The 27,884-nt window shown below is 42.0% G+C and overlaps 3 long non-coding RNA genes across 3 annotated transcripts; all 3 read right to left on the bottom strand.

Annotated features, from left to right (window-relative positions):
- Nucleotides 1–11,186: 11,186 nt before the first annotated feature.
- LOC124698138 lies at nucleotides 11,187–12,561 on the bottom strand. Its single transcript, XR_007000890.1, has 2 exons — nucleotides 12,504–12,561; nucleotides 11,187–11,503 (listed from the first exon to the last, which is right to left on the bottom strand). It is a non-coding gene; the product is annotated as an uncharacterized LOC124698138 (long non-coding RNA).
- A 3,297-nt stretch (nucleotides 12,562–15,858) lies between these two features.
- LOC124698137 lies at nucleotides 15,859–17,277 on the bottom strand. The gene is made up of 3 exons (XR_007000889.1): nucleotides 17,121–17,277; nucleotides 16,623–16,851; nucleotides 15,859–16,221 (listed from the first exon to the last, which is right to left on the bottom strand). It is a non-coding gene; the product is annotated as an uncharacterized LOC124698137 (long non-coding RNA).
- Nucleotides 17,278–17,942: 665 nt separating this feature from the next.
- LOC124698136 lies at nucleotides 17,943–18,814 on the bottom strand. The gene is made up of 3 exons (XR_007000888.1): nucleotides 18,698–18,814; nucleotides 18,116–18,243; nucleotides 17,943–17,997 (listed from the first exon to the last, which is right to left on the bottom strand). It is a non-coding gene; the product is annotated as an uncharacterized LOC124698136 (long non-coding RNA).
- Between the last annotated feature and the right edge of the window lie 9,070 nt (nucleotides 18,815–27,884).

Below are 27,884 nucleotides of genomic sequence, written 5' to 3'. Positions count from 1 at the left end.
TCGAAGACTACAACCCTCTATCCCTATCTCCTTCCCATCCTCTAAATTCATATTCCATTTAGAATCGTTGGGCATGGAGGTTCCCCCTGGTAGCATTAGAGTTTACGTCGACTTTGCTAAATTGAGAAGACTGTTCAGTCTGCAGAGTGTGCTCTCAACCCATACAACCTCCTGCAATATCGTCGGTTAGTACTTTCTTCACTAGGTTCATCCAGATGTATTTTAATTTGGGCCAACAATCGTGTTAATTTCCTTGTACTAAGCAGTGCCGTGGGTGCCAGAAGTTGGTATGCGGCAGCTGCTCTAGGATAATGTCCAGTCGCGCGTGCCCCGGATGCCAGGGCGTCTTGCAAGGTGAAAGTCTCTCGTCTGAAGTCATGGAGTTTACCAGTGGATGTTTTCTCCAACCGAATGGGGCGAGAATATCGTTCACCTGCGGTTTGTGCTTTCAAATAGCACGGCGTCCACTATACCAGGTTAGTACTTTCTTTGTTAGGTTCCACCTAACTGTATTTTTCTTTTGGCCAACAGTCATGTTAATTTCCTTGTATTAAGCAGTGCGTTCGTAGGGATGGGCGAGGGCATCTTACATGCGGAAGCTGCGTAAGAAACCTGCCCAGTCTCGCGTGCCCGAGATGCGATGGCATCCTCGAAGACGTAGGAGGAAGCAGTTCGATTAATAGATATCCCTCCCTGTTTAAGGTAGATTGCAGCAACGATGGTTGCGACATGAGCGGCGACTTGCTCGAATACTTGCAACACGAGCGGACGTGCGAGCATAAGCCAACGAGACGGTAGGTGGATGGTCTTGCCGGTCTCGATGGAGAAGATGATCGCGCTTCGAGGCTAAAATCCGAGCTCGTTGGAGAAGGATCGGATGGAGTTTCCTTTTCTAGATCTAGGGTTCTTTTTGTACTTTTGTGATGTCTTTTACGTAGTTTCCTTTTACTTAGAGATTTCTCCTTGCAATCTGTAATCCCACCGTCATAATATAAAAGCAGTGCCGCCAGGTCCTTCGGGACTTTTCCGTGTTCAAAAAATGTATGATTCTATACATGTCGTCTATTTATGTGTGCGATGTTGTATCGCCTATTACCGTGTTTAGTTTGAGCGTGTCCATGTCCTAGTACAAAACTTCGGCATGATGTATCTTGTCACATGTTTCCCCACAAATGAAAATTGGATTGGTGGTAGACAAGTCAAGGCACATTTATATGTGCGACAACCCAAAATGCACATATTTTGCAAAGTTTTGATGCGTGAGTGAAAAGTTGCAAATATATACATAAACTTGGGCCCTAATTCAAAAGTTTGACATGGTTCTTGTGTAGTAGTACCAAGCTCACATGTGGGGAGAAATTAAGTTGGACGAAGTCCAACATGTTGCCAAACTATTTGAAGGGCTATTTTCTAAAACACTTGGTATGGCAGTATGGTATTTTCCGTAGCTATGTAGAAAATGATGAACAATCCATGCCTTTTGATTGCCTTTTTTGAACCATAGGAAACTTTGTACTAATACAGTATAATAAGCACCTGAGTTATGACACCAACAGGTCTGTCACTTACGTGTGGTTCACATGCGTGAGGTCCCACACTTCAGTGAGCACAAGTCACCTGTGGTAGGTAGGCAAAATGCCACCCATCTTCTTTGTCAAGAGAAGACACCTCAAGACTCTCTCTCTCTCTTTCGCCAAAAAAAACACACTCTCTCACCAAGTTAGGGAGTTAGATGTAATTTCCTGTTTATTTTGTGTCCTGTTATAAACCGTGCTCTGATGCGTAGTGGAATTCTAGGTCCTTCAGGATCCTTCGGTTGTCCCTCTCTCTCGAAAAAAAATCTCTCTCTCATTGTCGGCCTCGCTCGCTCGCACCTCCTGCGCATTGACAAACCCTGCACAACAGTCAACATCACCCTAAAAAGGGGAGACACCATAAATAAGAGGGGCCCCGTGACTGCTCTCGCTTCGTCTCCTTCGGTGTGATCCCTACTCCCTAGTTAAAATAACTTGAAAATTTCAACCCCTTGTATGAATTGCAGTTGGGGTAAATTTGAATCCCGTGGCGGGAATTCTCGCTACCTCACTCCTCTCGATTTATAGGCCCCTGCCGCCTCTCCCCATTCATCTTCAAAATCCTATAGCCCCAACCTGTACAGTGCTCGTCGGCGGCTGTACCATCCACAACCTCTGTATTAGCGCCTCCCTGCACCCCCATCTTCCGGCGATGAATCCCACGAGTGGACAAGGGGGCCTGTTAGGTGTGCGGCCCACCGTCGTAATCCCCCAGCAGCAACTACAGGACCTCGCCGCCAACTCGCACGCCCCCCACAGCTGGCTGCAGCAGGCGCATGGCGGCCTCGCCGTTGAGTCTGATGTGCCCACCATGCGGCAGCGGATCAACGACCTCTTCGTGGGCTCAGACGTGACAGTCCTGCTGCAGCTGCAAGACAACCTCACCGTCGCCGGGAAGTCGGTCCTCTCCAAGGAGAAGAGCTTCGAAGTCAGTGGTTCATGTAGTTTAATCATTGGTTTAAAACTACTTAGCCCCCTACTGAGTATTATTCGGAGGGGATTTGGTGCAAAATACTTCATTCACCATGTTTTGGCGTGAGTATTTGCGGCAGATCAGGACAACCTGAGAAATAGCCTGGCCTGGGGCATTATTAGTTTTATTTTTTGAGGGGTTACTCGGGCCTTATTAGTGAAGCGTCCAATTTCTATTCACGTAATCCATGCCAGCAGGCCTCAGGACTTGTAATTTTGCATTGGAATCAATCCCTTAGCCTGATCCATGCTAGAACGGGGTGGAGCCCTGGAAGGAGAAGCAGCAATCAGAGCACGTATGTGCAACGACCAGAAATTAGTGGAGAGCACATTCTTGGTCTTGCAAGTAATGAAATGTGGGGACTCCTAAGATCGACGCCTTCAACACTGATGTTTCTTTTTCAGCAGAAGCTAGTGGCTGACAACTTTGATTCCAATTCGGCACCCATTATATAAAATAATAAAAAACAATTATATAAATGTTAATTTTTTTGGTATACATTGTGACATCCTATGTTCGTTCATAAGTTTTCGTGGAAAAACGACATTTTGTGTGGCGTGTACAAAAAAGGCAAAAAATGTACTGTACGTAGTCGTGTTACACCATCAAAATTTGTCTTTTTTACAGGAGCCACATAATATTTTTTTGAGAAAACTTGTGTACCAACATAAAATGTCTAGATATACATGTAAAATTTTAGTTTAGAATTTTTTGACACTTTGAAATATGGATTCACATAATGAGAGCATATGCTCCTTTTGGACTTGAGACAACAAAACGGCTGTGTGCATCCTGGTTATGCAGAGGCTGGATGTAATTGCTTCGAAAAAATGCTCCTATGAGCCAAAGTGCATTTCCCCTAGCCCCCGCCATTGCTTATATCTCTATATTGTCTATATATCTATACCTCTACCTCTACCCCCCTTGGATTCCTGAACAGACGTACAGTACTAGTAGGGCCTACTATTTTTTATTATTATTACCTACTGCAGCCAAAATTTAATCTCATCGAGCGGTAAATTCCCCGCCAACGCCCAAATATCTCGCGCCGCAAAGTTTCAGATCTGCGAATATTTTTTTCCCTCAAAAGAAGGACTGCGAAATTCCCTTTTTCTCCTCTATCGCCTAGCTTCGCCCTAGTTTCGCCCGCAAGCCCTCAGAGAAACCGCCCCTCTTACCTACCTCCGGGCCTTCACGGCCGCCGCACCGAAAAATCACCGCCGCACTTCGCCGTTCAAGCTGCCACGGCTTCAAACCTTGAGGCTGCCCTATCCGCTTGATCCGCACCTACTCCGGTGTCCACCGCACCGTATCTCGTTCGCCGACTCTATCGACCACCGCACCTGACCAGCTTCGCCGACACCGACGTCCCCGTGCACTGCACATCATCTGCTTCACCGACCTTCTACTTCGGCCGGCGCGGCCGAACACTTCATCGACCGCCCGGCATGTCCTTCTCCGACCCCCCAAGATATGCTTCCCCGGCACCCACCGCAACGGCCAGTCCCCTCGTCGACCTCCACGTCACCGTAAGAACGCGGAACACGTCTAAACGCCGCCCGAAATAGGTAACCCGAGACATCCTGCGCGTTTTGTTCTGTTAGGAGTATTGCAGCTGACTGTATTTCTGAATTCGTGCTATATTTTTAACTTACAAGTGCTTTCGTTGGTAACCACCTCATCCTTTAGATTTAAACACGACGCATAAGTATTTTTTTCCGTGACCTAACCCACCCATTTGCTGAAACTCTACATGGTATCGAGCCTAGGTTTCCTTCCTGCTAGTGCTAGCCGCCCCAAACGAGTACCATACAAGTTCTTCCTTTGACCACAAAAACCACCGTTGAGATGTAGAAATCCGGGCGGCGGGAGGCCGCATCAGGTGCTCTGCGTGGGTTGCGGCTATCACACACAGCGATGTGAGTTGTGTGAGATCGGCAGCTGCTCGCGCGGGGACAAAGAAGAGGGTGAAGATCGTTTTGGTTTAGAAAGGAGAGAAGATGAAGTGAATCTGTGGCAGAGAGATCTGGATCCGTGCGAGGGGGAGATGTTGGAGGCGTGCGGAGTGGGCCGAGCCTTTGAGCGCAGGGCGGAGCCGGAGGTTGGTCGTTGGACGTTGACCGGCGCGAGCCGGTCGATGTGGCCGAGTGCGGTCTGCCGGGGTTGGCCGGGCGCGCAGACGAGGCGCCATCCGAGTGGAAGTGAGGAGAAAATGGAGATGTGAGGCTGTGAGGATATGTTGTGATGGAGTTGATGAGGCTGCGGTTGAGTCGTGATGGAGTTGATGAGGCTGCGGTTTAGTGGTGATGGTGATGGTTGTGGATATGTCCGGGGAAAGGCATGCGTGTGCGAGGTGAGGCTCGGTTGAGGCCCTGGCCGGGGGATAGGCATGGGTGCTTGAGGAGTGGATGGTTGAGGCGAGGAGTTGGCTGGGGGTTTGTGGGAGAGACGGAAGAGGTCGGTGGCCGGGCGAGTGGAGAAGAGAGGTGAGGACATTGAGGCGAGTGTGGATGGTTACGCGGAACTTGTGTGGTGAGGCAGCCGGGGTTGTTGAGGATGTGTATGGTTAGGAGTTGTGCGTATCTCGGATGGTTGAAGCTGGATGTCTTCGCTAGCGATGAAGAGATGAATCGAGATGACAAGATGATGGAAAGTGCAATCTTTGTCATGTATCCTAGGAGTTATGCTTTGAAAGTTCATTACTCGTAGTTGTCATATGTGTCATGTTGTTGCAAGATGGCCATGGTTGTTTACCCATGATCATCTTGAGGGGGTGTGTTGGACCATGAGTGAGTTTAGTAGTAGCGCTGTAGTAATATTGTATCCGAGTGTGAGGCCCATAGAGGCCCATGTCCAGTGGTATTGTAACCCTAACTCAGATGATATAAATACAGAGTGTGGTGGTCTGAGTGACCTAACCCACCCATTCGTTGAAACTCTACAAAATATGAGCCACCAATCATGAGCCGTTGAATGCTCTACATGTCCACGATTGACAACAATTTATTCCCAAACAAGTTGGGGTAGGCTATACAAGTCCACCATTGACACGATTACAATTTCTCACTATTTAGCCGTAGGCTACTGCTCTAGTTACATCATGTTTGATATCTTTCTGCGATCATGTATTACATGTTTATGCATGTCATAATGTTTCTACTACTGTTTGGTGTCAATTTAATTATAGCAAATCCTTGACTTGTAACTGTTTGTTGTTATTACACGTGCAGCAGGCACATCTTACACTCAGAAACGTAGAGTAAAGCTCGCCTATAATCATGTAAGTACCTGCTGTTTTTTTGTATATTGCTTAATGCAAACTTCTATATCTTGGATCCTGTTTCTGTTTACAATTGGCCTCTCCTTCATGCAGAGGAGAAACAGTGAGGCACCAGGTTCTTCTGTCCAAGTACCTGATGAGGTCCGTGTGACTCAAAAAAAAGCTCACGTAAGTTCCCTGTTTTTTTTTTTTTTTGGAATGTTAATTTACCTCCTATGCGTAGTTCAATTGCATCATTTTTCTGTATGTTGCACTACCTAAGTTGCCTAATGGAATCTAATAAAATATAAATAATGACCATATGGAACATTGCACACTGCCTTTGACCCATCTGGCAACCGGCATGCCTGGGTATAAGTTACATGATTTGGCTATGTTAAACAAGTCCTGAAATTCTATTATGTTAATTTTTTGCATGTTGCTTCATTGAGTTTGCCTGTTGTTCCATGGCTAGTGCATGAAGTTTGATAGAAATGATCCTAGCTGAAATGATGCACTTCGTGTTTTTTATTGCTTTATTCCTAACCTAGGTTCCTATTCTACTTGAAACATGATTGCTTTATTCCTAACCTAGCTTCCTATTCTACTTGAAACATGATTGCTTTATTCCTAACCTAGCTTCCTATTCTACTTGAAACATTGTGAAAAAATAGTTATATTACTTGTTTAAATGTCTAGCTTTGTTTTTCTGAGTCCCATTGAGATGATGTGGTATATCCATATTCAAATGATCTGACTGTTTATACGCTTCATGTTCAATTGCTTCATTCATTTTCTAGTAATGTACTAGTAAGTAGCACGTGCTTTGCACGTCACGACATATATAATTTTAAAATATATTTCTATATTTTATTTGATGTTGATAATTATTATTTTTTGCTAAAATTAGTTACAAAGCCTAAAGTTTGGCTTTTGAAAAACTAATACACCCTAAAAGAAGTAATGGAAGGAGTAATATGTGAGTTCACTACAATTAAGTTTTTTAGTCAGTATGAAATAGAAGTATACCCTAATACGAAAGTGACACAACTTTTTCATGGACACCCCATTAGTATTATGTATATTTTTGTGATTAGAGTTGAGAATTTTTAAGGATCTATCTTACCTTTTGCGGCATGCATATTGCACGGCAAGACTATCTAATTTATATATTTCTACCATATTTTTTAAAATTTAAAATACATTATCCAATATCTATGTATAAATTTACTACATCAATACTTTTTATGTGACCCACACATGGCCACCGTTAGATGCTATATCTGACACGTAAACATAAAATGAACACAAAAATTCAGCCGACCTTCGTATAAAATGGTTCAGTCTAGTTATTCTAGTTCTTCTCCCGTATGTTGTTGCCTCCAATCCGACAGTTAACTTTTATTAGTGTCCCAACCCGATGCGTCGCTGGTTCGAATGCACCAAAAGAACCACCCCTTCGATGTTTACCACAACGTTGTGCGGTTCCAATTGAAAAGGTTTTTTTCCTTTGTCACTATAGTTTTTGCAAAGCTTTTTCTCCTTTAGCTCTGCATTTTTTCCCATAACTCTGTTTGTTTTTATGAGTACATATGTTGCAAAACAATCAGATACCTAGCGGAGGTTCCCATAATCCCATAGCAACAACACTGCAAGACAACGCAAATGAGTCAAGGCCGCGTCATCAATTGTTGATCATCTCCTAATTGCAGCCGTTCGGCAAGAAATGTGCAGACCTAAGACAATGCCTAAAAATAAGATCAGGTAAGGACCATATCTAGGAAGATGGTTTGATTGGATTTGAACCACCAGGCTCTCGTTAGCGTACCAGCTCACGGCTTCTTGTGCCGGCGGATGAGCTCGCTTCGGCTGATGAGGGTGTAGCTCCAATCGAGTCGAGCAGCCCAACCCCTGTGCTTGCCCATCTTCCGGCCTAGGCAAGTGGTGCTTGGCTCATGCTGTATAAGTTCAGTAATATTCAGAAATATTCAGAGAAGAGAGATGGAAGGCAACATCCCCAATAACACCAGGAGAGAACAAGCCGTCCAGTGCAGTCGGTTAGATGTTGGCCGTCCAGTTGCAGACACGCATGGGCCTGTGGAGGAGAAAGGGCGGCGCGGAGATATACAGCGGCGGAACTGGGGGCAGCGCCGATGATCTCCCCGTCGACGGTGGCCTCGGGGCAGAGGTGTGGCGCGATTGCGCGAAGGACTTCCTGCTTGGAGGCGGACGTGGGGCATAGCGGTGGGGCGGAGGCCCTCCTGGCCTGTTGTAGACGCAGGGCACACGGGCGGCACCAAGGACATCTTGCTCGGGCGCTCGGCGGCTGACGCCAGGACGAAGGAGGAAGGAGATGGGACACGGCACGTTTCAGGATGGGATTGTATTTTTTTTCTTTCATGACCGCGTTTTGGATAGGTAATAAGACGCACGACGTACGGGTCCTTCTGCCGTTAGCTAGCGATCGAGAGCTACCGGATTGAGATTTAATAGTAAAGAAATTAATATATAATATTTTATCAGCCTTGGTTGGTGGACCAATGAACTTCGTATCTTCGAGCTTGAAGATGGTTCTTGTAATATAGTAATTGCTATTTGTTTTCCTAGCACAGAATTATATATCAATATCTTCACATAACCATGTACGATGAAGATGATATTTTTCATAACACCAGTGCCAATGTAGACGATGGCTTGTGCTTCTATAAACTCCCAAAACAAAAATGTTTTCTTGAGTAAAACAAAAGAACGGCTGAGGTTAAATGATACATGTTTGGTATTAGGGGTGAGATGGCTGAGATTAAATGGTACCATGATACCCTTTCGGGGGATTACACTATTTTAAATTTGGAGGGTATATGAAAGCTAAAGCCTTAGATTTTGTTGGCAAGTGAATGTTGTTATTGGCTCTGTTATGGATTTTGCATTTCTATTGCCACTACTTGTACTGACATCTCGCTTCATTCATGTTTAATTCGATCCCGTTGGTACTCGAACCCGGGTGGGCTGGCTGCGCACTCGCAAGCCTTGCCACTGAGCTAGCACTCAGTTCTCAGATTAAGCAATGCCTCGTTATGCTTAATTTATATGTTATGGCACTTCATACAAGCCATACAATTAATTGTTGCATTGACCTTCTACATTGTCGAAGGCACTATCTGAGTCATGCTTAAATCAATCATACATTATTTTCCTAATTGTATCCAATCCAACATGCACATGTTTTGACTATATTTGGCTATTTGCTAGATTTCTTACGTGCAGTGACCTGGCTTCGTTATTGGGCACATGATGTCTAGTTGCTTGGTTCATTGTATACATCATCGCCATGATCTAGTTTGGTTTGTTCTAAGAGGCATGTGGCTTAACTGGTTTCTTTGTTATATCTGCCCATGGTTCTTTTAAAATTATGTCAACAACGGGGAGCGGTGTTTTGGAACATGGGTCCATATGCTCTCTATATTTCGAAATGCATCTTACATACATTTTAAATTTTAAAAAAATTGAAACTAAAAGTTCGCACGTACATCTTCACGTTCTACGTGCTCACAAAGTCGTTTCATAAAAAATCGACTTATCATGTGACGTGTGTAAAAAAGATAAAATTCAGTGCTAAAAATAATGCTTTTCACAAGATAAACTTTCTCTTTTTTATAGAGACCACACAAAATATTGGTTTTTCGTGAAACTTGACGAACGCACGTATATTATGAAGATGTACATGTAGAATTTTTTATCCAAATTTTTCGACATTTCGAAATATAATTTTTTTGTAGAGGGAGCATACGCACCCGGGAGCCGAATTGAATTTCCGGTCAACAGTGTTGTTTGTTTGCCGTGTATTGTATTGCATTTTAACTTGTTTTGTCTTAGTTTCAGCCTGCAAACAAAGCTGTAATGTCAGTAGGGACAACCCATTTATCAAGTGTTGCGGTCATTTCACAGAGCAACAGTGACAGTGGCACGTGCTCTCATTGGTCCACTGAGTCCAGTACACCAACCGTTCCAGAAGAAATAGATGTACGAGGCTCTATTTTGGATTGCTTGCTATGTTATATCAGCTCAATGATGCTCTTGAAATTGGAGGTCTTTTATTGCATCATATTTTGTAACTTGTTTTATCTAAATTTCAGGCTTCAAATAAAGCTACAAAGCCAGAAGCAAGGGCCAATGCCTCAAGTATTGATGTTTCACAAAGCAGCAGTGAGAGTGCATATTGCTCGCATAGGCCCATGGTATCTATTGCTCAACTTAATCCGGCACAAAGAGATTTGGGGGATGCACTAGCTCAAACACACCCAGCTGATCGGTTTTGGTGCTCCTGCTCATCTCGAGACGCCCAAGTACATTCCAAGAAAGAGGTTGATCCTTTGAGCATTAGCTTCTGGCGTCAACTTATCGTGATAATCAAAAAAATGTCCCCATAAAACTCGTTGAGAGTTGCTGCTAACTGTCTCCTTCAGTACGACGCAAACAATCGGCCATTGACATACTGGAAGGAAAACAACACGGGAGCTCACAGCTGCTTCAGCCAGGATGTGACAAAAAGGCCAGGTATAGAATGGATGAGCTTGGGCTAACTCCTCTCTACTATTCCCTTCTCGCATCTCCGTGAGAGGAGCAACCTGTGGCTGCCGCCGTCGCCGTCGGCACTCTGGATGAGCAGCGGAAGCTTCCACGACGTTGCTTGGGGTCAGCTCCGTGATGCGTTTGGGAACAGGGTAATAAGGCATTGGTGCCCTTGTAAACACACCGCACATCGTGACCACCTGGTCTCCCACGAGTCCACGACGCACATCGTGAGGAACTCAGGCAACAGCCGCGCGCCGGTGGTCTCTAGCACGGCGCAGCTCAGCACCGTGCAGCCAGCGATTCCGCACCGTGGCCTGACGGAGGCGGCGAACCGGTGGTGGAGATCAGAGGGAGGCGGCGTATAGCGGCCAGAGGAAGCGGCGGCGGGTAGGTGGAACCCTAGCTGGGGTCGCTCCTCGCTGGGGATTTTTAGATCGAGGCTGGGTCGTCCGTCCTCTAAACGAACTAGATTTAGATGTGCGCCTTGGCACACGACCCCGTGGAACGGGCATCAATTTACACGTTGCATAATAACGATGAAATCACATGGCTAAATGATTTTCGAAACAAAGTCAATAGGATGAAATTAGGATAACTAAAATACAAAAAATCACGAAAATAGTAGCAAATGCTCATATGCAACCACATAAATAGAGGAATATGTTACAATAACTAACACTATGATTTGTAAAGACCCATTATCCAAAATGCGTCAAGCATTTGTATAAATGCATCAAGCATTTGTACAAATCGATGATAATAGTTAGAAAATAAGTCTATCAATTCGCACGCCACCCGGCCTTTCACATAGTCAATCGTTGGGTAAAATATTTTATGTATTAGTAGTATCACGATATGTGTTTACAATACAAACCATATGAAAAATATAATGTACCTCTAATCCTTTTTGGCCAAACAATACTATAATAGCACTCTCAAGAGGCAGCCATGTCTAACATAATTACTTCTGAAGTCATCATGGGAGAGGCCCAACAGTGTAAAGTGCGAGATAAGCTGTTCGATTAGAGCTACTCAAAATGTTTACAGCAGTGCCGAAATATCATAACAATACATCAAGAGAGGAGCTGATTTCGGAACTGAGAAGCCATTGAAAACAGTCCATGTCTGCATACATCAGAGAGGACTCAAATTAAAAGGCTGCAGCCCAATGACAGATGCAAAGAAAGTACGAACCATTCTACAGATATTCAACGTTTTTAGTTTGGAAGTGAAATGGTCTAAAAAGATCTTATCCTACCACCTGAAGCGACACAACTAAATCTAGTTATCCATGAAGTATAGTTCAGTTAGCTACTAAATTATAGTTTCATCCATCTCATGTTTTTTGATGTCTTTGTAGATGCAAGATATAAATAGCTAGCCTGCATGAGATGTGTTACTCTGAACTTCCTTCAGCTAGTAATTCATAGTGACAAGCTGATACCCTCAACAAGGAGAGCCTCTTAGTGGTAGATTAAAAAAACAAATCTTTGGCCACACTGCAGAGCTCAGTTTTGACATAACTTTTATTTGCTTTCCAAAGTATGGCTTCTCCAAAAAAAAATGATTTTAATGCGTAGTTATTATAACCCCAAATATATTTTGTGGCCAATAATTAAAATAATCAAAATTAAATATTTCCAGAAAATTTTCTCTATCATCCATTGCAAAACTCTACATTACATAAGAAACATCATAATTCTGTTTAAATATTGATTTTATAGTCACTCAGAGTTGCGGAGATTGTCAAGTTAAAACGTACTGAAAATCTGAAATTGCATCTGCGTTTCCATATCTAACTATTTAAAAAGTTTATGTGTTACTACATATATAAACAAAGGAGATAAGCAAAGAGGCCACTGACTGATCAAGAAAGCTCGCTTTAAGACAATAGGGCAAGTTCATGGGATTTGAGCTGACGCACTATAGAGGGTCATGTAGGATCGAAAGAAATAGAAAAGGTGGATTAGTCTTGGAAAGACAGTAAGGAACCAAACAAAGTTGCATTTTTTCCAGGTGGGATATATAGTATAATTGACCAGCGATGCTGCAATTGAAGAGCCATTAGTAGGAATATCAAAACTGATTGTAGGACAGATAAGAACACTTTTTCTGATTTACTTACCTTCTCCAGAATTCTTTCCAAATAATCAGAATCTTTGAGGATACATCATAAAACTTGCACGAGGCATGGACATCTTCCTTAAGCAAACAAAGTCGGTGTATGTGAAAAATCAGGAATCGGGTGGTGGAGGCGACAAACTCCAATCCAGTCCTAGATGTACTTTGAACTATCTGTCACATAGTGCATGTGTAAGTAAGATAAGAGAGACACAAATTCACTACAGAAACTAAATTAATTCCTAACATGCTCAGATGGAGAAAATACCTTGCAAAGAAATCCTTCAATGTTGACAACCCACTCAAGAATTCTTTCCAGTTGTCTTCGTATATGGGCATCGTTGGCATTCCAAGAAAAAGATAAGAACATAGATAAATAACCCAATGCACTAATCTTTAGAACCACTCTAAATTAAAACAAAACAAAATATTCCATGGATAATAAGAGGGAGTACTAATAATATAGGTATGCACAATTATAGTGAAGCTTCTACTTGGCCCCTCCGTTCGATGTTGTATTGTCATGGCAATCACAGCTCGCTCTAGGCGCATAGACCTTTTGTAGTACACCAAACACAGATCATGTTTTCTTAGGTTTATTCTGGATGTACAATGCAATTTCGGTAGTCATTTTTCGTTTCAGTTGGAAAATGCGGTCGGATGTTTGGGGTACTATAAGTGATCAGGGGGTACTAAGCAGGCAGTCGGATGTGCGCCTTGGCGCACGATCCCGTGAAGTTTCAAAGTTTAATTCATATACATTTGTAAACATCAATGATAAGCAAGCATTTAATGAATACTTAATAATTATCTGTTTTATTTTACTGGATAAGGTGAATAAATATCAATTGACGAAAAAGAGCAAAGAACACATCATGTATGACCTAAGCATTGCTAGCAAAAGAACACACGAAAACTGAAAAGAAGCTGGACTACCGTAGTATGCTTAGGTCAAAGGTTTTATAGCGCCCTACGGTTTTGGCATCCAAAACAGTAGCATTAGGAACTCAAAATCCGAAATACACTTACGTGGCACTTTAAAAGCTGAATATGCTAACTCAAAATCTGAAATACACTTACGTGGAGAGAGATTACGGAACCAAAACTGCACGAGATCAATTAAAAAAGGCACTAAGAAAGGGCTTACCAATATAGATCATCCAAGATAATCTACTTGATCCATATTGTTGCGGCGCTGACCAATATTCTCAATGTTGAACCTACCAAAGTTTTCCTTTTCCTAAAGAATTAGTAAATATATCCTCGGTTTGTCTCTCAAGAAAGAAATCATCGGAGAACCCATACTATGAGTATACCAAGATACAAAAAGATACTCAAAATTCAAGTACAAAGCTTGCACAAAAAACATTTAAAAACCTGCATATTGATAACTGAAATTTTAGTAATTATGGATGGGAAATATAACTTGAGGCACTGCATCAGCTATTGAACTTTCGTCGTACTCGCTGGCCTGGTAGAACACACCGGCGATCTTCTTGCTGCCTACAAATGTCTGCAAAACAAAGATAGAAATCAAAACAGGGAATCATTTAGAGCTCCATCAACCAAATGTATTACTTCAACAAATGAAATTTGTGATAAAATCACGAAACTCAACCAGATTAAGCATCGTATTTCACAGAAAAACTTCATGAAATACACATAAACTCCCGATCTATTAATGATGAGCTCTTGACCAAATTGCCAAAATAATTGTTTAATGGAGAGCGAGAACTCCAAGATAAGAAATATAATTTAACAGGGAAACTACAATTACTTACCATGTTTAATTAGTCGCTCCTAAGCTATACTCTCGAGACTTTCGCTCAAGGCATTATTTTCCAAGTTTAGCAACATATTTTGTTGAGTTGGAACTCCATTTCCCAACGTGCCATGCTCGGGGAACGAGACAACCCAGGAGGCGATGCGACCATTAAAATTTAGCGCCAACGAACCTATGCATTACATGAGGCAGCAAACCAATACACATCACAACCCAAGCAATCACAATAGGATCAGCACCTCTCACACATAAAAGCGAACATATAGACGAAGACTGAGAATGACAACCTGGGACACCATTAGCTTGGCCCACGGGCAGCGTACGAGCGAGGTAAAACACGCGGTGATCGTCCAATAGGCATTTATCATTTGTGGAACGTGGATTTGCTGCCATAGTCAGCGAGACCAAGCAATTGCAAAGCTTATTCGGATAGTCCGGTAAGTGGAAGTCACAAGTAACATATCAGCGGCCCGCATAATAACTTGGATTATACTTGGTTTGCAACCACTTGCCATGCTTAATGAATTACCCTTCCTACATGCATGAAGCGTGAAACTGAAAACCAACCATATCAGGTCGCTTGTTCATTTATCCATCTATGATAAAAAAAATCATTTAACTAATTGATGCATAGGAATAGGTGGGTACAGGAAACAGAGCTCTTATATTTTTGTCTCAAAGCTGTCAAACAAATACAATGAGTTATATAAGATTTTATCTTCCAACCGAAGGAAAATAAGAACACATGGACAACAACAACAACCAACTGCCATCAACTGAAAGCAAATTTCTTTCGTTTAATGTTTGTATCAATTGAAAATCTTTTCTAAAAGGTCAACAATAGGCAAATAGTGTACTGCGCAATTATAAAAGAGGGTATATAAAGTGGAAAAAAACCCGAAGAGAAAGAGCTATCTAAATATTGCTATCCTGGCCTCTAGGCCATTGTATACTCTTCTTTTTCGCTTGGTAGAAGACATTATGCATCAACTCAAGGATTATCCCGCGTCTAAAGGCCTTGTTGAGTTCCTCTGAATAAACAGTTATTTCTGCAGAGCCAGAAATCCATGTGCTTACAGCGTGTCTCTCTTATAATAAGTCTATCCATAAGAATCCGAAAAGTGTCTTTGATTGCATGATTTCCATAACCGCTAAGAGACAATCATCGAGACGAGGTCACCAAAAAGGCGTTTTTCATTCTCAGGACCTCACTACAGGATTTGTTATACGAGGTTTCTGATGAAAAATCTTATGATTGAATTTATAAACCGGCCTCATAAACATAGAAACGCACTTACCGTTTTTCCTATGCAAAAGAAGCTACATCAACCTGCTGCACACGGTATGAAGGAACACTAAGGATGAACCTTTTCTAATTATAGAGCAGCCAATTGTACAGTAAGAACAAAATGTGTAAGAGAAAAGCAGAGAAGATGTCCATAACATAAGACAGCTTAAATTAAAAAGAAAACTGATTCAAGGGCTAAGCTAGAAATGCTTGAAAGACAAGGATAATGTCTAGTATCACAAAGAGCTTACCAAATGAGGCCTTGTTCTAGTCATGTCGAAAGAGGCTCATGTATTGTTCCGCTCCTGCTCCAACATTTGCAATAAGTTAACATAGTGAAATAAGGCGCGAGCTCCAAGATTATCATGCCAAGGAATCATTGATGGTCTGATTTAAAGAACCATGAGCTAAAAAAGTGAAAACGAATAATTGTCAGAGGTTCAGTAATAATCATCAACACAGCATAATTGCATTAGTTAGCTAACAGCATTGATACCTCAAGCGCATAATAAACTACATGAGCAAATTAAATGGACCTTCAGCATATTTCCCCAAGGTGAAAAATCAGCTCCATAGCCAGAGGTTCATCACTTAAAGTCAATATCTACTATCCTACAGCTGATCAAGTTCATGTTGCTGTTTATCAAGCACCTACATGAGCATGCACGATTCAGCAAGATATACATATCTTACATAGAACAGATTGTAAATAAAAGACACATAAGCGAGAGAGGGGTAATATAACTCTAGCTGAATTTTAGAAAAGAGAAGCTATTAATTTAATGAGAATGGTAATATAACTCCAGCAAAACTTTTCTCTCTTTTAGGTAAATAGCCACAAAGAAGCATCAAAGTGCATGAGCACCTTTACTAATGAAAGAAATAGGTACCACAAATCTAGAAATACATTGTGTTATTGGAGAGGGGTAAATACAGATAGTGGCGTGGTGTGCTACCTAAAGGACAAGACAGTAGTACAAAAGAATCATTTTCATAAACCAAGGGAAATTAACAACACTTAATAGATCTTGGCAAGAAAGGTAATTTGATACCCCATGACATCAATCCAGTAATTTGATATCCCATGACCAGTGGCGGAGATTCAGCCCGGCAAGGCTGGGCAGTTGCCCCGGCTCTGCCCAGAATCCACTGTTTCAGTTATACAACCGTCTAGAATAGTTACTCAAAACTTTTAGTGGGCAAAAAATCATTGGCCAGGACCTTTGGTGGTTTGCCTGGGCAATGTCAGGTTAGCTTCACCACTGCCCATGACATCAATACCTAGAAACATGATCGAATTTTCTTGTTAAAGCAAAAGATCAAGGGCAATATTAAGTAAAAATACATTAGGAAAAGAAGACAAATTATAAGAGAATTTATTAAATGATCACACACATAATTTTAGTACTAAAACTAATTCATTAATCATCTCGCATATAAATCCTTCAAATAGTAAGTTAAAGAGGTAATCAAGCAAGAACAAATCAAGAATGCTCGAAACAATTAGAAATAATCTCACATATCTAGAAGCTAAAAAGAAAGGAACAAACCTCCTCTCCTATCCTTGCAGAAGGCAAAACCGGATGAAATGTTAGGTTTGGGTATTTCAGTCATAAACAAGCACCAAGGAATATCATTGTCTTGAGGTTCTCGCCGGTATCTTGGTAGTTTTACTCGGCGTCCTCCCACGAGAAACTCAAAAAGGTCACTGCTAGCAAATAAACATCATATGCATCGAGAATGTTTGATTGCACACAAATCAATAGACACAGCAAGCAATTAGTATGCAATGATCCTTGCAAAAAGCGACAATATCAAAAGAAAAACAAACAAATATGAGCAATTATATAAATAAAGCCAAGCAAAAAATCTCATCAGACCGCTGAAAGTAATACCCCCGAAATGTCAAGCCGGGGCTCGTCTTCATTGCCTTGTCTCCATCAACCACTGTTGCCATTGTCTAGATGGCCTTGCCTCCATTCTCCACTCCTAGAGAAAACGAGAAGTATGGAGATAGTGAAATCAGGACAAGGTCAGGCTGTGAATATGAACCAGCCAAATTCATATAAACAATGAAAACATGGTACATACAACTTGTATATATAACACATGGAATCTTTCCTGATACATGTCATTGTTTTCAAGTAAAACCTAGACTTACATCAGTAATAATAAAAATGAAATACATAATCTAATAAGTTGATCGACAGTTGAATCACTACCAATCTGTATGAACCAACTTTATTGGAGAGAGAAGGGGCAGTTCAGAGAGTGGGGAGCCTAGCAGGAGAGGGAAAATTTGAGCACACCTATTCTCATTGGCAGCAGTCACTTTTCAGTCAAATAGAAAAAAATAGAAGCATGGTAACATTTTTTTGCTGAACAACACCATTCCTTTAATTTGACCCATCTAGTAAAGTTGCTTGGCTGCTTCACATGAAAAGTATGATGGGAAAACGTGATCACAATCCATTAGATCCATCGAAATAACTGAATATATAAACATGGATAGATCTACAGATCAAGGAAGTGGAGAAGGATGTACCATGAGGGATGATTCCAACAGAGAATGCGAGGAGGCAGATCGGCGTTGGTGGCCTCGCGCGGTCGCGCCGGAGTTGACCCAAAGCAACCGCATCCACCCAAGCTGTAAATCCCCAGCAAGATGTTGACCTGCAGAAAAAGAAATGGAAGAGCCACGGAAGATGTGAGATCTAAAGGAAACCAGAAGCTCACATAAAACGCTTCAAGATAACATTTCAGAATAGGACGAAAAGAACAAGAAGAAGACTAAATCTCAGGAGATAGAAACAAAAGGAACGGCTCCAAAATCGAACAGGAAGGGGCAAAGCTTAAAAAACAAGATGACAAGACCATGGTCGGGGACAGGAATAAACAAGGTTTAAATAGAAAGAATCGAATCCCATGAGAAAAAGGCATAATAGAGCCAAACAAATCGAATCTTCAGAACGTGAATCAGAAGCACACCTCAACCCAATCCACGGCAGTACCTCCATGGCTTGGGTGGACAACAAAACAGTGAGGCGAATGGAGATTTGGAGGGAGCGTGGGAAATAATAAAGGAGACGATGGGAGCAGAGGAGAGAAGAAAGTGAGCGGAGGCAACCTATACGGGATGTAGCTCCCCTGCCGGCAGGCTGTAGCGGCTGAATCGGGCGACGAACATTGTTCCGTCTGGTGAAATCCCCATGGCGGCGCCAGCTCGTGGAGAGGAAGAGACGAGGCAGACGCGGAGGCTGCCGGATTGGCCTAGGGTTTCACTGAGGGGATTGGGGAGAAGCCTTTTTGTCTCACCGTGGGAGGATCCGATGGAAATGTCGAAACTACCCCCTATCGACTCCCACGCGGAGGAGATATTTTGGCCGGCCGGCGCCAGGCGAGCGCGACCCAGAAACGACCCACAGAGACTGACATGCGGACCCGACCGACCGTAGGACCCAAACGCAGCCGGACGCGGGTAGATGACGTCCATCGCATGGCTTTAGCTAGCAGAAAGGATGCATAGTAAAAAATCGTCCAGCCAACCAACGGATGGTTCAGATTGGATGGTGGGCATGTACAGGAAAAATCTGACGGCCCAAAATCGCTATTCGCTGTGAAACCCCCTATGGGGGGCATCATTTATACCTTTAGATTGCCGGTGGCACTACCTGTAATTCCGACTGAAAAATATGGGCACAGAAAAAACGGACGAAAAATAAGGGAGAAACCTTACTTCCTTTATTAGTAGGTACTAGGAAACATGCCCGCGCGCTGCCGCGGAAAGAAAAATATGCTTATGCATTACAAAGTATTGATTTCTGTTTTCACTATATAGTAAAATCTAGGGGTTTGTAGTCCTTTAGATTTTTTAGGCGTCAACGGTATGCATGGGAAAAAAAATTAGGACTTACAACTCAAATACCATTAAATTATGCAACGATATATGAATCCATAATTCAAATCAAATTGGATGCATATGAGGAATTATGGTAGAAGAAGTTTTGGCATATGTACTCACACAATCGCGAGCTAGTATTTATTATTTCGAAACCAAGGTAATAAAGTTATATCAAACTCATAATCTGCCCTTTGGTCATTTTAGGTAGGAAATTTTTGTGGAAAGAAAATAAATAAGGCTGCAAAAGTAATTATACCCGGTTGGGTAAATGCTCTTTTCATCTATAATGACGTGTATTATTCTTCGATGACCTGAAATTTGGCCACAATTAGTCATTTGATCGGCCACTGTAGATTAGAAATTGAAAACAGTTATAATGCATCTTACCATTATTTATATGTGCAGATTAACCCCAGGCGGCAATAAAATTTCCTTTGTCTTTTCTCGTGCATCTGCAATGCTTCGGGCCAATGCTCTTGAAGAGCTTTTACTGAACGTACCTTGGAGCCGCGGATCTCCATGTTGCTCTACAAACTCTTCCTTTGCTCAATCGCCGCGCATCCCACACTCCGCCCAGTGTCGTCCCTGACATCCTAGGCGTCTGCCATCCCAGCAACTACACGCTGAGTCATCCATGGCCGCTGGAATTAGAAAAAAATAGCAGAGAAAACTGTGTTCTGTATTATCTAAAGGGTGAATTCAGAAGTGTGAACCAGAACAAATTGAAGCAATGATTTACCAACAAATACTTATCTACCCCACCCAGTCTAGCAGATACGTGCATATGCATCTCAATATATAACTATTGAGCGTCAGGATAATCAGGCCACAGAAAGGGGACCAGGTTCATCGCATGAAGTAAATTGTAATCAGGCCAATCTGACTGGTTGAGGAGGCTTCGGCAGCTGACCTATTTTTGAATGCGATGTGATTCAGTTAAGAGGGGTGGCGAAAGTTGGAGCACCATTGGTGTCGCCCGACTGCCGGAATTGTAGCCGGTTGTGCTAAGCCCAGAGCACAACATATCAGCGTTAAACTCAGCGGATCAGCAGTAGAACTCTGATCGGAAGTCTGGTCTTTCTTCAATCTCAAAACTTGATCAATCTTGCCGTGAGCATAGCACCACAACATGACGAAAAACATCACCATCTGATATTCCTCTCGATGTAGCCCTTGACAGCTCTACCGTGTCGGCGGCCACAAACCCTAGATGTGGAGGCTTGATTATGTTGTTGTTGTCCTCCCGTGGGGTTTTCTGTGGTCTTGGGAGAAAGAGGAGGAGTCAGGGCCTCTGTCAAGCTTTTAAAAGGCTAGTTAGCGATAGAATCTGTTAAGGGAAGGAAGAGTCCAGAAAGCGAGCGAGCAATGGCTGTTGTTGGCCCACTCGACGCAGAGAAGCGCAGGACGGAGGCCCAGTTCGGTTCGCTGAAACGTTTTTCACTTGTGCGGTGGCAATGCTAGTAATTTTGACTTGAAAACATGGGCGATTCTAAAAGGGACGAAAATTTTGGGGAGAAACCTTACTTCCTTTATTAGTAGGTATAGATAGATTATAATATTCATCAAAAGAGGACTTAATCTTGTTTGTCTCCAAAAAATTCTCTTTCATATTTTATTATGGTAGAGAATTTTATTCTAAGTGGTTTACATATTTTTACTTATTTTTTTCAGCTTTTAATTATTTTCTATTCATTTTTAAAGTTTCTTGTTTATTTGAAATTGTGAAATACCCTTTTTTTCCCTGGGCCCACCTGTCAGTGGTGCCCAACGGGTTAGGTCGAACCCGAGCCGCTCGTTCGGCTCGGTCGGCCCACTCGCCCCTTCCTCTCTCTCCCATGCAGAACCCTAATGCTAATAGCTCTCGCGACGCTCGCGTCGCCCGCGCCGTCGCTGATTTGTTCCGCCCATCTCCGGCCATCGCCGGCGATGAGATGGGTGGCAATCGAACCGGCGTTCGACGGCGCACCATCTGGTCTACGTCGATCTGGATTTCGTCGTCGTCCCTGTTCGCCCCAACCTCGCTGTGCCTCGGCCTCACGAATCCGTGAAGATCCGCCGCTCACCGGCGTTCCTAGCGCCATGGCGCTACCGTAGGGTACTGGGTGATGCGACGAGGCTGTGGCCTGGCTTGGCTTGGCCTGGTGCCGCCGTTTGCCCGGCGTATGCCGCCGTGCCGCCCTGGCCGTGCTCACGTCTGATTCGCCTGTAAGTGTTCCCCTCCTCTTCTTCTCCTCTTCGTCTATCTCTAGCTATGGCTGCTCCTTCTTTTGGAGATGCCGCCATGCCGTGTTGTTGTTGCTACTGCTGCTGCGTGTCTATGGCTGCTTCTGCCGCTGCTATGATGTGCTAGCTGCGGCTACTACTCTACTGCCCTATTCTTCGCCCTACTATTGCTTGCTATCCACCCTGGCTTGCAATTTCTGTGCATCCATGCTGTTGTGCACGCTACTGATCCCCTAGCTGCTTACCTGACCAGTTCTAGCCATTGCTCTGGCCATTGTTGTTGCTTAATTACTGGTGTTATGCTCTTGCCAGTACTGATGCTATGACTTTGTGTAATTGCTCATGAGCACACAGTGATGCTCGTGGCCTGCCATGCTACTCTATTCAGTGATGCTACTGCTAGACTCTCATGTGTGTTCATACTTCCTGTCTCTGGCTTGATTACTGTAAGTAATCTTGCTTAGCTATTTGGGTGATGCTTAATGGGCTCTGGCTCATGGTAGGCTCTGTTTGGCTTAGCTATTGTCTATATTCATCAATTCCTTGATGAAGTGCTGCTGGATACAATTGTAAAGTCGTTTATATAATTTCTGTGATGCAATTGTTGATTATATGTGGTTATTTCATTAACTGGTCCATGCTCTGCTGCTCAGTAATGCCCTACCATGCACTGGCATGCTTGATACGTCTCCAACGTATCTATAATTTTCTGATGTTCCATGCTTGTTTTATGACAATACTTACATGTTTTGCTCGCACTTTATAATGTTTTTATGCATTTTCCGGAACTAACCTATTAACAAGATGCCGAAGTGCCAGTTCTCGTTTTCTCGTTGTTTTTGGTTCCGTAAAGGCTGTTCGGGCAATATTCTCGAAATTCGACGAAACAAAGACCCAGTATCTTATTTTTCCCGGAAGACCCCAGAACACCGAAGGAGAGTCGGAGGCGGGCCAGGGGGCTACCACACGCCAGGGCTGCGCGGGCTCCATCCTGGCCGCGTCGGCCTATGGGGAGGAGGCCCCAGGCGCCCTCCTGCGCCGCCTCTTCGCCTATATAAGCCCTTTCGACCTAAAAATGCGATACCAATTGACGAAACTCCAGAAAGACTCCAGGGGTGCCGCCGCCATCGCGAAACTCCAATTCGGGGGACAGAAGTCTCTGTTCCGGCACCCTGCCGGGACGGGGAAGTGCTCCCGGAAGCCATCTCCATCGACGCCACCGCCTCCATCATGCTCCGTGAGTAGTTCCCCCATGGACTACGGGTTCTAGCAGTAGCTAGTTGGTACTCTCTCTCCCATGTACTTCAATACAATGATCTCATGAGCTTCCTTACATGATTGAGATCCATCTGATGTAATCGGTGTTGTGTTTGTTGGGATCCGATGGATGATACATTATGATTAGTCTATCTATAAAGTTTGTGAAGTTATTGTTGCTGCAATCTTGTTATGTTTAATGCTTGTCACTAGGGCCCGAGTGGCATGATCTTAGATTTAAGCTCTATAATTATTGCTTAGATTGTATCTACAAGTTGTTTGCACATGTCTATGTCCGGAACCCGAGGCCCCAGAGTGACAGCAACTGGGATAACTGGAGGGGAAGGCGTAGGTATGAGGATCACATGTTTTCACCAAGTGTTAATGCTTTGCTCCGGTGCTCTATTAAAAGGAGTACCTTAATAGCCAGTAGATTCCCTTGAGGCCTGGCTGCCACCGGCTGGTAGGACAAAAGATGTTGTACAAGTTTCTCATTGCGAGCACGTATGACTATATATGGAAAACATGCCTACATAATTAATAATCTTGATGTTCTATCTTAATGCTATTTCAATCCTATCAATTGCCCAACTGTAATTTGTTCACCCAACACTTGTCACTTGTTATTGGAGAGTTGCCACTAGTGTAGATCGCTGGGAACCCCGGTCCATCTCTCATCATCATATACTCGTTTTTATATGTCATTGGAAGTAGTATCAACTATTTTCTGGTGCCATTGCCTCTGTTTTACTGTTACTGCTGCTGTGTTACTGTTACTATTACTCTCATATTACTGCTGCTTTCACATCATCCCTGTTACTAGTGCTTTTCCAGGTGCAGCTGAATTGACAACTCAGTTGTTAAGGCTTATAAGTATTCTTTACCTCCCCTTGTGTCGAATCAATAAATTTGGGTTTTACTTCCCTCGAAGACTCGTTGCGATCCCCTATACTTGTGGGTTATCAAGACTATTTTCCGGCGCTCGTTGCCGGGGAGGCATAGCTCTACTCATAAGTTCACCTGGGGAGTACACTCTACCTCTCTCTCTATTTTTATTTTATTTTATTTTGTTTTGCTTAGTTTATTTTTATCTAGTTTATTTGTGCTTAGTTTATTTCTGTCTAGTATTATTTTGCTTAGTTTACTTTTGTCTAGTTTCTTTTTGTCTTGTTTTATTTTTCTCATATACCCAAAAATCCATAAAAATTTGAAAAATCGAAAAATTTAAAACTGTTGTTATGGAAGAACGCATAACCATGTTGGAGCTTATAGAACTATATAATAATTATAGAAAATCAAGAGCGGGTGAAGTGATGAGTGCTGTGATAGAAAAATTGAATACAATTGCTAAAATCTTGCTTAAACGCCATGATATAAACTATTTCTCTGAACAGGATACTAAACATCTGAAATTCCAATGTTGCCTTAGTGAAGAAGTTTTAATTAAGAACTATAATTGGAATAACTATATTCATCTTGGGTTCGAAGAAGTAGAACAATTTGTCTTATTTGTGGGAGCCTCTGAGATAGAATCCTTCATGGCTAAAAATTATGAAACTTGTGTTGTTTGTAAGGACCTTAAAGATTATGTCTCTTCTATCCTTAATTTTTGCATAGAAAGTTACAACGATAATCCTTATATCATTGATTATAAAGAGAGACTCATTAATGCACAAGAATGCACTCACAATTTGCAGGAACCTGTGGAAGAAGAAATTGATGAACCTGAAAGCTCATTGGATGAAAAAGAGGAGGAAATTGATGAACCTGAAAGCTCATTGGATCAAAAAGAAGAGGAGAGTGATGAACAAAAGGAGGAAGAATGGATTATATACCCATGCCAACCTTCTAATGAGAGTAACTCTTTATCTCTTACACTATTTGATTGTCCTCCATGCTTACCAAAGGAGGTTGAATGTTATGTTCCTGTGGATTCTCTTGAAATATTTCCTATGAGTAAAACTTGTGATAATAATTATGCTACTGTTATTTATGATAATCCATGCTATTTTGATAAATCTTATGATAATGCTTTGTTTGTGCCTGATGTCGAAATGCATGGTGCTAAAGAATTTTGCTTAGCAAATGTTTATGATAAAGCTCTAGATGATTGTCCTATGTTACTTGATAATATTAATTGTACTACTAATGAAAATGGGATTGGAGAGTTCTTGACTTCATGTATGAGTCCCATATCTCTTGAGATTGATCAATCATCCTGTTATATTATTGATAAAAGTGGATTTAAAAGTTTTAACCCCACTATTTTTGAGCTTGATAAAAATTATGTGTTTATGGATCATGAAAAACATGCTTTATGTGATAGTTATATTGTTGAGTTTGTTCATGAAGCTACTGAAAATTATTATGAGAGAGGAAAATATGGTTGTAGAAATTTGCATGGTACTAAAACACCTCTCTATATGCTTAAAATTTTGAAGTTACTCTTGTTTTATCTTCTTATGCTTGTCACTTTGTTCTTCATGAATTTATTTGTGTACAAGATTCCTATGCATAGGAAGTGGGTTAGACTTAAATGTGTTTTGAACTTGTCTTTTGATGCTCTCTTTTGCTTCAACTCTTATTTCTTGCGAGTGCATCATTAAAATTGCTGAGCTCATCTTAATGGCTATAAAGAAAGCACTTCTTGGGATCTAACCCATGTGTTTATTTTTCTACTGTTTTGTTGTGTCTTGGAAGTTGTTACTACTGTAGCAACCTCTCCTTATCTTTATTTTATTGCATTGTTGTGCCAAGTAAAGTCTCTAATAGAAGGTTGATGCTAGATTTGGATTTTACGCGTGAAACATGATTTCTATCTGTCACGAATTTGGGCAAGGCTCTCTGTAGGTAACTCAGAAAAATCTGTCAATTTACGTGCGTGTTCCTCAGATATGTACGCAACTTTTATTAGTTTTGAGTTTTCTGATTTGAGCAACGGAAGTACCTCTTAAAAATTCATCTTTACTGGCTGTTCTGTTTTGACAGATTCTGTCTCTGTTTTTTGCATTGTCTCTTGTGGACTTTAAGTGAGGCTTTCTAGACGTGGAGAGCTGTAGCTAATGTTTTATTGAGTTCTTGCAATGTGTCACTACAGGACTAAAGTGTATTAAAGTTTTTTGAGTACTAACCCCTCTAATGAAGTTTATGAGAAGTTTGGTGTGAAGGAAGTTTTCAATGGTCAAGAGAGGAGGATGGTATATGATCAAGAAGAGTGAAAAGTCTAAGCTTGGGGATGCCCCCGTGGTTCATCCCTGCATATTTCAAGAAGACTCAAGCGTCTAAGCTTGGGGATGCCCAAGGCATCCCCTTCTTCATCAACAATTTACCAGGTTTCTTCTATTGAAACTATATTTTTATTCAGTCACATCTTATGTACTTTACTTGGAGCATCTGTATGCTTTTATTTTGTTTGTGTTTGAATAAGATCGGATCCTAGTAATCCTTGTGTGGGAGAGAGACACGCTTCGCTTTTTCATATGAACACTTGTGTTCTTCGTTTTACTTCTAATGTTCAATGGTAAAAGTTGGAAGCTATTGCACTTGTTGTTATTTGGTTGGAAACGGAAAATGCCTCATATTGTCTTGAATAATTTGATACTTGGCAATTGTTTTGAGCTCTCAAGTAGATCATGATTAAGTTCTTGCATCATGTAGTTTGAACCAATTAGTGGAGAACTACCGTAGAGCTTGTTGAAACTGGTTTGCATGATTGGTCTCTCTAAGGTCTAGATATTTTCTGGTAAAAGTGTTTGAGCAACAAGGAAGACAGTGTAGAGTATTATAATGCTTGCAATATGTTCTTATGTAAGTTTTGCTGTACTGGTTCATACTTGTGTTTGCTTCAAACAATCTTGCTAGCCAAAGCCTTGTACTGAGAGGGAATGCTTCTCGTGCATCCAAAACCTTGAGCCAAAACCTATGACATGTGTGTCCACCATACCTACCTACTATGTGGTATTTCCTGCCAATCCAAGTAAATACTTCATGTGCTACCTTTAAACCTTCAAAATTTATCATCTCTTATTTGTGTCAATGTTTTATAGCTCATTAGGAAGTATGTGGTGTTTTATCTTTCAATCTTGTTGGGCAGCTTTCACCAATGGACTAGTGGCTTCATCCTCTTATCCAATAATTGCAAAAAGAGCTGGCAGCGGGGTTCCCAGCCCCAATTAATCAACTTTCATTAATAATTCTCTTCACATGTTTTGCTCTGATTCATCAGTAAGCAACTTAATTTTGCAAATAGACACTCCTCCATGGTATGTGAAATGTTGGAAGGCACCCGAGGATTCGGTTAGCCATGGCTTGAGAAAGCAAAGGTGGGGAGGAGTGTCATCTAAATAAAATTAAAATAAATAGACACTCCTTCATGGTATGTGATTGTTGGAAGGCACCCGAGAATTCGGTTAGCCATGGCTTGTGAAAGCAAGGTTGGAAGGAGTGTCACCCAAAAATAAAAATAAATTAAACTAAAGTACATGTGAGAGATAATGTTCATGGGAGCCGCTCTTCGAAAGTCTGTCTGGCAAGGGGGTTAGAGTACCCACTACCATTCGTTGACAACAACAAACACCTCTCAAAACTTTACTTTTATGCTCTCTATATGATTTCAAAACTTGAAAAGCTCTAGCACATGATTTAATCCCTGCTTCCCTCTGCGAAGGGCCTTTCTTCTACTTTATGTTGAGTCAGTTTACCTACTTCCTTCCATCTTAGAAGCAAATACTTGTGTTAACTGTGCATTGATTCTTACATAGTTGCATATTTGCATTCATCATATTACTTTATGTTGACAATATCCATGAGATATACATGTTACAAGTTGAAAGCAACCGCTGAAACTTAATCTTCCTTTGTGTTGCTTCAATCCCTTTATTTAGAATCTATTGCTTTATGAGTTAACTCTTATGCAAGACTTTTGATGCTTGTC

This window comes from Lolium rigidum, chromosome 3, assembly GCF_022539505.1.
Source record: "Lolium rigidum isolate FL_2022 chromosome 3, APGP_CSIRO_Lrig_0.1, whole genome shotgun sequence".
NCBI lineage: Eukaryota > Viridiplantae > Streptophyta > Magnoliopsida > Poales > Poaceae > Lolium > Lolium rigidum.
Note: the sequence above shows the minus strand (reverse complement) of the source record. Positions and strands in the feature narration are given on the sequence as shown.